The sequence below is a fragment of the Microtus ochrogaster genome, chromosome 4, assembly GCF_000317375.1.
Source record: "Microtus ochrogaster isolate Prairie Vole_2 chromosome 4, MicOch1.0, whole genome shotgun sequence".
NCBI classification, from domain to species: domain Eukaryota; kingdom Metazoa; phylum Chordata; class Mammalia; order Rodentia; family Cricetidae; genus Microtus; species Microtus ochrogaster.
The window spans coordinates 90,592,920-90,603,051 of record NC_022011.1 but is presented as its reverse complement, the minus strand read 5'-3'; the positions used below and the strand labels follow the sequence as shown (position 1 = coordinate 90,603,051).

General features: G+C 38.6%; 1 protein-coding gene across 2 annotated transcripts in view; it reads right to left on the bottom strand.

Annotated features, from left to right (window-relative positions):
• Znf804a (zinc finger protein 804A) overlaps positions 1-10,132 on the bottom strand; it is a 190,558-nt gene that overhangs the window by 29,565 nt on the left and 150,861 nt on the right. The gene's annotated exons all lie outside the window — the stretch shown is intronic.

The window sequence follows — 10,132 nt, the reverse complement described above, 5'->3', positions numbered from 1 at the left end:
AAAAGGAAGGAAGGAAGGAAGGAAGGAAGGAAGGAAGGAAGGAAGGAAGGAAGGAAGGAAGGAAAAAGGAAGGAAGGAACTGATGGAGGGAGAGAGGGAGGAAAGGAAGCAGAGAGGAAGGGAAGGAGGGAGGAAACTTAGCAGCACAACATATTCATGACACTAACTGAGAATAAAGATTGGTTTACAACTCTACCTTGCAGAGGACTAAGAACAGAATCAGGTGTATGAGCTCATTTATTTACTTATTCTATGTGTCTTTTACATCTTTCATTCTGATCCCATTCATTTGCACTTCCCTTCATATCTGTGCTCCACCCCTGCAGCCCTCCCACCACAAACAAACTTTAAGAGAAAACAATTAAAAATCTTGTCAGGAAGCTGCAGTGTGACCCAGTGAGTTATACCATAATTCCCTTTGTCCATATCTCTACTTGCATGTGTTCATTGTAAAGAGTCATTGGTCTGGTTCGAGGCCTCTGGTTTCTACTACACTATAGATTCTGGGCCATCACTAAAGACTCCTCTTGGATATCCTGTTGTTGCCCTGTGTTATGGAGATCCTGCAGCTTTGGGTCTGAGGGTTAGGTTCCTTCACCTGCTGCAGCAGATCATAGATAAAGTGGATGATGGGCTGAGCCACATCATAACCCTGGATCTGGGCCTGTGCAGTTGTAAGGTTGGCCCAACAGATGAGAGATGTGACAATTCTCCCATGCTTACAACTTCGGAGCTGGTTCACTCACGCCTGAGTTAGCTGGGTTGGCTCTTCCACTCTTATACCCACAGGATGAGCTCTCCTACCTGTCTTACGCATTGTTGAGGTGGGGCAACTCTTCCCTGACCATGCTGCCAAATCCTATCAATGCCTGAGGCAGGTGGGAGAGCTGGACTGGTGGCCATAGGAGGGGGAGGTCTATGAGCTTTGATTATGAACCATGAACTACTAAGGATTTGTTTATAGCTTTGAGACCTTAAATATTGTTGCTCCTGCCGGACACAAGTGCATCTTACTTGTTGATTTTATTTATTTTTAACTTAACCTTTCCAGAATTCTGTACAAAGGTACTGCATTTATATAATTTCCACTACGCTTCTAATTCCATGTCACTTAATTCCCTTTTAAGTTATTCTTACACACACAGAAATGCACTCACACACACAAACTCGCATGCATATACACACAGGCACATAACCCATTGAATCTCTACAGACTGTTCAAGAAAGACCAACTCGTGTGTATTCATCACAGGCTGCATTATTTTTCCACCGTACAAACATATATATTTCTTTAAAGTTAAAAATAACCACATATTCATTTCTCATGTGCCACTCTAGCACACTGGATTTGTCAACAAATAATTATAAGCCTGTCTATAACCCTAGCACTGTCTGGGTAGATATAGGTAGATCCCTGAAGATTTTTCCCAGCCAAGCGAACCTAATATATTAATAGCTTTAGATTCTGTGAGAGATATTGACTAAAAAAAAAGTAAGATCATGTTAGAACAATTTTGTTATTATGTATTTATGTGCAACACGTGCATTGTTATTGACCAGGCATTTTTAAATACATATCCAGATGTATGTAAAGACTATCAGTCATAATTTGCTTGCTTGCTCCCTGGCTCCTCTGATTTTCCTTTTGGATGACATTGATGCAAGCGTTGACTCAGTCTTCATGTATGAAGACTGTTAACATATGTTCAGCAGAGTTTCCCACAGAAGATGGTAAGGGATACAACTGAACAACGGGAAAAGGAAACAGCTATTCATATCTACTCAAACCAAAACAGCTCCACCTTTGGCTAGATAGTCATTTTATATTTAACCATGAACACCAATTTTGAAATGTCTACTGGGCATGATGGCAGAAAGTGAAGAGCAAAGCCACAAAAGTCTCAGAGATTTAAACCCATCGTGTTTTATATTCGAATGAAATAGTGAAGGTTGAATCTTTTAAGAGGGCAATATGAAGGTCATGAAATGCAATCATAAAGTTAAGAAATTTTCAGCACCAAGGATTTATTTCAGTTGTAGAGCACCTGCCTAGCATGCACAAGCTGTGAGTTGAACCTCAGCACAGCAAGAAAAAGAATGTTTCAGTCTGCACCACATTAACAGTGACATAGTACACATTCGAGATCAGTAAATTCAAATAGAGAAGTCAGTGGTCTTTCCATGACCCAAGAATAAACTGTTCATCATGCATATAAAGTAAATAGCTCTACGTCGAACCTTAGAGACAGAACATATCTTCTCTAAAATGATGCTTTTCAGGTCAGCTTCATCACAGCATATAGTGCCAGTTAACACACATGTATTTAAAATAAGGTGTTATAATTGGACATTTTCAACTTACGTTACCGTGTGAATGTGAGCAACCTAAGAACAGAGGTGTGTTTTCGTTTTGCTGTTGTTGTTTGTTTGCTTTCTGTTACTGCTGTATCCTACACCTTTTAACAGAGCAAGCTCGAGGTGTCTATAGTCTAGCACAAAGTGAATCAGTAAACAGGAAATATTAGCAAGTTTTTGAATTGGAAGCATTTAGAAAACACAAGCGGTGCCGTTTCAGAATGCTCTGCAGAAATACCAGTGTGAGGGCTAGAGAGATGGCTCAGCAGTTGAGAGCACTGGCCGCTCTTCCAATAGACCCACATTCAACTCCTAGCACCCACATCACAGCTCGCAGGAATATCAATGTGGAAAAATGTTATCAAATTTTATCACATTTATAAAATGTGGGCAAATGTTTATCAAAATTTAGACTCATGTTTAATACTAACCACAAACAACGTAATTAAAAATCAGAATGATCAAGGTTCGGATCACCTGACTAAACTACTGACCATGGACTGGTCCACCATACTTCCAGTTGTATTGTCACAAACTAGGCTCTTGACCTTCCTGTAAAAGTTTGTCTTCAAATGTATTTGTGTTTCACATATGCCAAACTTGCTTGCTGGGGAACTCCAGAAGAAAATTTCACAGTGTAACATAAAAATGATTGAACTGGTGAAAGGTTCCCCAGGGAAGTCAATCAAAAAAACAAGATATATTTTTTATTTATTTAAATATGTAGATAGTAGTAGAAGGCAAAAAGAAATCTTGCCGGATGCTAGTGGACCATGCCTTTAATCTCAGCACTGGAGAGGCAGGGGCAGGCAGATCTCTGTGCATTCAAGGACAGCCTGGTCTACGAGAGTGAGTTCCAGGACAGACTCCAAAGCTACAAAAAAACCCTGTCTTGAAAACAAAAATCAAAACAACAATAACAACAACAACAAAAGACAAAGAACGAAAGAAACCTGAAAAATCCAAGCAGGAATAATGCTTCACACAACCCCCTTCCGCAAATATCACCTCTGAGCCACTGACCCCAAAAATGAAGGAATTTGAGATATACATGATCCATAACTCTTTGGCTGCTATGTGAAAATTCCAAGGAATGGTCCATTGTGTAACTTACAACCCCCTTTCCAAATCCCTGCATGGGTGAGTGGGTAAAGACAAAACCCATTATCAATGATGGAGGCATCTAGCAATGCCTTCAAAATCAAGTCACTTTACTTTGTGAAGTTCCAAGCACTTCTGGATGGAAGGACACAATTGGGAGTGGTGGAGACACTGTACCTACAAGGAATGAAAATTCCTCACCATTTCCTCTGGCCCTGCCTGTGACTGCTCTCATATGACTGTTCTTAAATCACATCTTTAACCAGAAAGAGCAACAAACTATTCGCTTGGTTTCTTCAAACCTTTCTAGGAAGTTACCAAACCTGTGGAGAGGTCCTGGAAAATCATAAATTTAAACGGATTACTAAAATTAGAGATCATTTCAAATGGGTGTGGTTTTGCAGATTGAGGCTTACCTTGTAGAGTCAGAAACTGACTCAGACAACTATTTTCATAATTAAATGAAATTTTATGACACATAGTTTGTATCCAAAGAGTTGGAGGTTGAATTTTTGTGAGAAAAATGTCATAGATTTTATGTAGGAAGTGTTGTAGCAGAAACATATCCAAGTAGCTCTGATTTAGTCTTTATCTGATTCAACAGTTTCCTGGTATTGCAAAGGAACAGCCATTTATAGATAGAAGAGAACCATTATTGTCATCCACAAATGCTAGGGTGATCTCAAAGTCCAGATTCTATCATCTAAAAGAGAAAACCATGTATCATAAGACACTTTGAGGAACATAGAAGAGACAATTCAAGACTGAGTCAGATGGCAAGTTTTTAACAAAAGTTACAGATGCTCTGAACAGAATATCCCAAGGAAGTTTGTTTTAAAAATAAAAAGTTTAATTTTAAAGATGGCACAAAACATGATACTATCTATGCCTTTCTTACAGGTAGTGCAGAGAGACCGCCCACTGAAACGGTTTCATATTGAGTATCATGTATTTAAGCAAACCTCTGTCTAGATTATGACTCCACAGTAAGCAGTAAACGCCAATACTCATTTCCTCAAGTTTCCAAGAAGCAAAGCAAGTAAAGTTATTTTCTAAAGTTCCTCTGCAGAAAGCATTCATGAGAGTATGAAAGATTTTCTTTTCTTTAGATTTTATTCATCTTATTATGTTATTGGTATACAAGTTTTGCATGCCTGGTACCTGTGGAAGTCAGAAGAGGGTGGCATTGGACTGCCTGAGACCGAAGTTACAATGGATATGAACTGTCACATGAGTCCTAGGAATCAAACTCATGTCTTCTGCAAGAGCAACAAACACTTGCAAACAGCGAACCAACTCTGGCCATCATGAGATCTTTACCTTAGCTAATAACAAGTGCTACTTTCTTATGGTTACTCATCTAATTTCAAGTATTGGATGAAGATCATATTTTCTATCTTCATAATTTCTCACATGAAAGGATAATGACATTCCTGGAATCCTCTTTAAAAATACTGCCTTATATTGCCTTATACATGGATATATGTTTCATCAGTGAGATCCGTTTATACATCATTTATCATTTAAGTACTCTGCTTTAAACCTAGAATTATTACAACCCAGCTAAGTGCCAGAAGACATAGGACAGCTTTCTTTTGTGCTTGGAAAGATTACTTTAGGAATTCATTGATATTAATTTCAATCTCTAGTATTCCTGTGGTAAGGATAGATGCATCTCAATTTTAAGGGAAATAAGAAGAAATATATCAGATTTTTAAGTGTAATGCTCTCAGAGTTGTGTTATATTTCAAGCTCATATATACACAAAATCATTCATAGATTTCAGAAAGGAAAAATTCTATATAAATAGATCTCAAAGAGCCCAACTATAGCATATGAGTGATAGTAATTGAGTGTAATTGTTTCACTTTAGAAATCTCTTAAATTTACAAGCATTAGTCATTTTCTCTTAGAGTTACAGAAGAGGCGTGTAATGATCTCATGCTTATTTGTGACTTTCCCAGCTGAAGCACAGTCTAGGAGGAGCTACTATCATTTCTCAGTAAATTGTTTCACTTGTGATCTTAGCTTCAGTTTCTCTGGAAATAGAAGCTGAGACAATGGGGTTAAGTGGCTTATTTTAGCCATGAGAGTTAACGCAGTTTATTCCGGATCTCAAGAAACACTGAACCCCCATGGAAATGCTGACAATAACTCCATCTTTGACTCTGACTTTTGGGGAGCTTGAGAGCCATTATCTAGCCACAACACACATTTCCCCCCTCCCCTTAGAATTACAAGAGGACAGATTTCACAGGCTGAAATGCAATTTTCCTTTTTCTTTATTCTTCTCTCATACAGTTCATCCGGACCACAGCATTCCTTCTCTTCCCTCCTCCTAGCCTTCCCCATAGGCCTCCTCTCTCCTCCAGACTCTTCCCCTCCATTCACCTTCACAAAAGAGCAGGCCTCCCAATGATGCCAACTGAAAATGTCCTAACGAGTTACCTTAAGACTAGGTGCACACCTTCACTTCAGGGCTGGACTAGACAACCTGGTTAAAGGGAAAGGGTCCCAAGCGCAGGTGAAAGACTCAGAGACTGCTCCACTAACAATGTTAGGATGACCCACCAAAACCCTAAACTAACCGATCACAGCCTGAATGCAGAGGACCTGGGGAAGACCCACACAGTCTCCTTGATTGCTACTTCAGTCTCCGGGAGCCAAATGAGGCCCGCTTAGTTGATTCTGTGAGCTGTATTCTCCTGGTGTCCTCAAACACTGTCTCCCACATTACCTCCCCTCTTCTGTACGGTTCCCCGAGCTTCACCTACTGTGTGGCTGAGAGTTTCTACATCTGCTCCCATCAGCTGCTCGAGGAAGCCTGTCTGACAGTGATTGGGCTAGGCCCTGATATATGAGTAAATCACTTTAAATTCTGGGAAGAAAAAGATATTCAGAGAGCTGGAGAAACTGATATATTTACTTTGATCAGAAACTCATAGAGTCAAATTGGGAATTTCCAATGTTCATTTTCCAAAACAACAAATGAACAAACAAACAAAATCTGATGGTGATATATTATTTGTGAGACAGAAGCTCTTATTATTTACATACGCCTCGATTCCATGACTTTTCTTTCATAACTCCTACTACATCCTCATAAAATATTTATCATCAGAAAGTTTATAACCATGGGAGATGGGGGCAAGATTGCCTTCGTTACCATAGTTTATTTCCTTCCCGTAATAAAGGTCTTCTCTCATGTTAAAAAAAATTTCATCACTCAATCAAACACCTTTTTCCAATTAGGAAAATAAATCTTTTCAGATCGGTGCCTTTCATTTTTCCTATCTACCTATGTGGAGAAGACAATATCCACAATAGGGGTCAGAGCTTTAAAACAGATTTGGAAATTCACAATTAAAGTTTTGGCTAGGTATCTGGGAAAGAAAGAAACAAAGATATCATGCAGGAGGAAAAAGCTGAATGAATTATTTAATAAATAAATATGAGGCTCAGACAAAGAAAAATAGCATTTAATATTAACTAAAATATAGAATGATTCTGTTTCTTCCAAACTTGCCTTTCAACAACTGACTCCTGTGTGTAATGGTAGTCAATTTTAGATGCAGTTGTTGAGGATTCCAAAGAAGAAAAAATGGGGGAGTAAAATATTCAAAAGGATCCCAAACCAAAGAGCCATAGGCATATTAATATGCTTCAGATAATTCTAAACACAGCTTATTAAATTGTTGAGTGATCAGAAGTACTGATATTAGTGTTCTATTCACCTCCATTCCTAATCTTTGAAACCTGCCAAGGTTTTAAGAAGATTTTGCTAAAAGTATTAGAAATAATGAGTCCAATGGAACAAATTTTACATGATAACAGGATATAAATAACATAAACATTTTAGTATTATCATGGAGGAAATCTTAACATATCTATACATTAGTTTCAAAAGTAAGAGGTAGGTACCATGTAAGGATTGGGGGAATACATTAATAAGGATGTTGGAAATCAAGTAAGGAAGAAAATAGATTGGAATAAAAATGCTGTTAGTACACAGATAGTGCCTAAGCTTATAATAAATATCTATTATTATATAAATCTATATATAATCTATAAACACTGAAGCAAAAGGAGGAAAAGCCGGAACAAATTGAGCAGAAGAGTAGACCAGAAGCTGTGGGTAGTACAAAAAGGGGAAGACAGAAGAAATGAATGAGAAGAAAATACGTGAACAAATAGTGGCTGATAATTTTCCCTGGATTAATAACCTTTAACAAAACTATATATCCAAGAAGTTCAGACAAAAACCAAACGTATAAATATTAATACCATAACAGGAAGTGTGTAGGTAGGTCATATTCAAGTATTAGAAAAAAAGATTAAAATCTGCATGCAAGTTTTGGAAAAGAAAAAAAAATAACTCTATTAGAAACCATGCCAACCAAAGGAGTGGAGCAGAATATTCAGAGTACAGAAAAAAACAATCTCGCAGTGGCAGAGTGGCGAATGCTAGCATTCTTCTGCATCTCCAAGAATATGAATGACAGCATCAGAAAGAAGTGAGATACATGGCCTGTAAGCAATGGTCACAATAAATAGCAGATAGTGAGAGGTCAGATGGTATTCAGAAATATTGAGAGTTAGAGTTACAAAGGAAACAATAAACTCAATTTAGAGTGATAAAGAAAGTGATCGAGAAGGAAGAAAGTTTCCCTTCTTCTCCACTGTCTAGACAGAAAGACAGGAAGAAACGACACAGATTTCAAAGAAGCTAATGTTGTAGATGACACTCTAAGGGGATGGATCTGGAAAGATGATTGAGATGTGTTGGAAGGACCGAAGAGGCAGAAGGACCTGGGGCTGTAACTGAAAAGATTCAGAGGAAGTCAGTTTTGGGTCGTGAAGGGACAAGTCATTTATTGAAAACGATGAGTGATTAGTAATCAGATTATGGGTAATGATGATCCACCAGAGTGGATCAATTAGGTGCTCTAAGCATCTAATGTAAAAAGACTAAAATATTCTAGATGATGAGGCTTAGGGAACATTTGGGAGGTGATGTGGAAATTTAGTGCAGTGGAAACTCTGTGGAATCTACAGCCCCTTAGAAGACTCATAGTAATAGGGCTTATGGATCCTGAACTGGCCACTCTCTGTAGCCAGGCAAGACCTGAGCAGTGGGACTAGGACATCAACCCAGCCCCAGACTCTTTGCTCTACACCGCGTCCTGTATGTGAGATGTGCTGGGGTAAAACTGAGCAGAAATTGTGCCATTGGTAAACCAATGACTGGACCAACTCGAGGCTCACACCACGAGAGAGGGATTTCATGTCTGACACTGTCTGGATGGATAGGAACCAGAGATTGGATAGCCCAGAAACCCAGGAAGAAGCAAATATGACTTCAAACAAACATTTTTTTTGTCATAACGTAATTCATAACAATATTTTGCTATACTTATAGATTGGTGTCTAGTCCAATTTTCATCAGAAAGGCTGATGTAGAGATCCATAGGCAGACACTAGATAAGCCAGCAGAGGCCTGCATAAAAGAAGGTGGAGAGATTTTGGAAACCAGAGGGGTCAAGGGAGGGCACCATGAAAACACAAAATCAACTAAATAGGGCTCCTAGAAGATCACTCATAGAGCCTGTATGAGTCTGAACTAGGTCCTCTGCATAGAGGTTGTGGCTGCTTAGCGTGGTGTTCATGTGGGACTCCTAACAGTGGCATTCTCTGACTTTTTTGCCTGCTCTCAGGACCCCTTTCCTCCTACTGGGTTGCAGTGCCAGGCTAGATATGAGGATTTGGGTCTAGTCTTATTGTAATTTGTTAGGCTGTGTTCAGTCGATATCCTTGGAACCTGCTATTTTATTTTTATGTTTTGGAAGGGAAATGGAGGAGGAGTGGATCTGGGAAAGAGGAGAGGTGAGGGGAGTGAAGGGGGGGAAACAGTTTTCAGGATGTAATGCATGAGAGAAGAAGAAAAAAGGAAAAAAACACAAGACCCTGATCATTCTTGAGGTTGATTTTTTGTAATGAAAATCAAATTTCTAGAACTTACGTATAGTTCATGTGTCTAACTCATATAATTTTTTCATTTATTTGCACTGTTTTATATGCTAACAATCATGCTTTTCAAAAATATTAAAATTATAATACATTTAAGCATAGTGTCTGATAAACTAAATGTCAAGAAGTATCACTTTTCATATGCAAAGTTAAAACTATTAATGCCATTATTACAATTAATACAATTTTTAAAAATAAAGGTATCATGAAGCATGCAATATCTATTCCAAGACAACATTTTCATTCTTAAGAAACAGTGAAGCAGTCTCACTCCGAGAGAGTCTGAAATGCCAATGGCTCTGTTGAGTAAGGACTACCTGAAGGTCAAAATGATATCCTCGGTACTTTGGGATTGGTTGCAGAATCTGAATCCTGATAGTGCTTTGGATGGGGGAAAGGAAATTCAGAAAATCAGAAAACAGCATAGTGAATATAATGCATAGCAGAAAATTATGTCTACACTAGAAATTAGAAGAATGTGGTTGCATGAAAGTGGAAGATAAATGTGTGTGTGTGTGTGTGTGAGGTGTGTGTGTGTGTGTGTGTGTGTGAGGTGTGTGTGTGTGTGTGGTGTGTGTGTGAGCTGTGTGTATGTGTGTATGAGAGAGGTGTGTGTGTGTGAGGTGTGTGTGTGAGGTGTGTGTGAGGT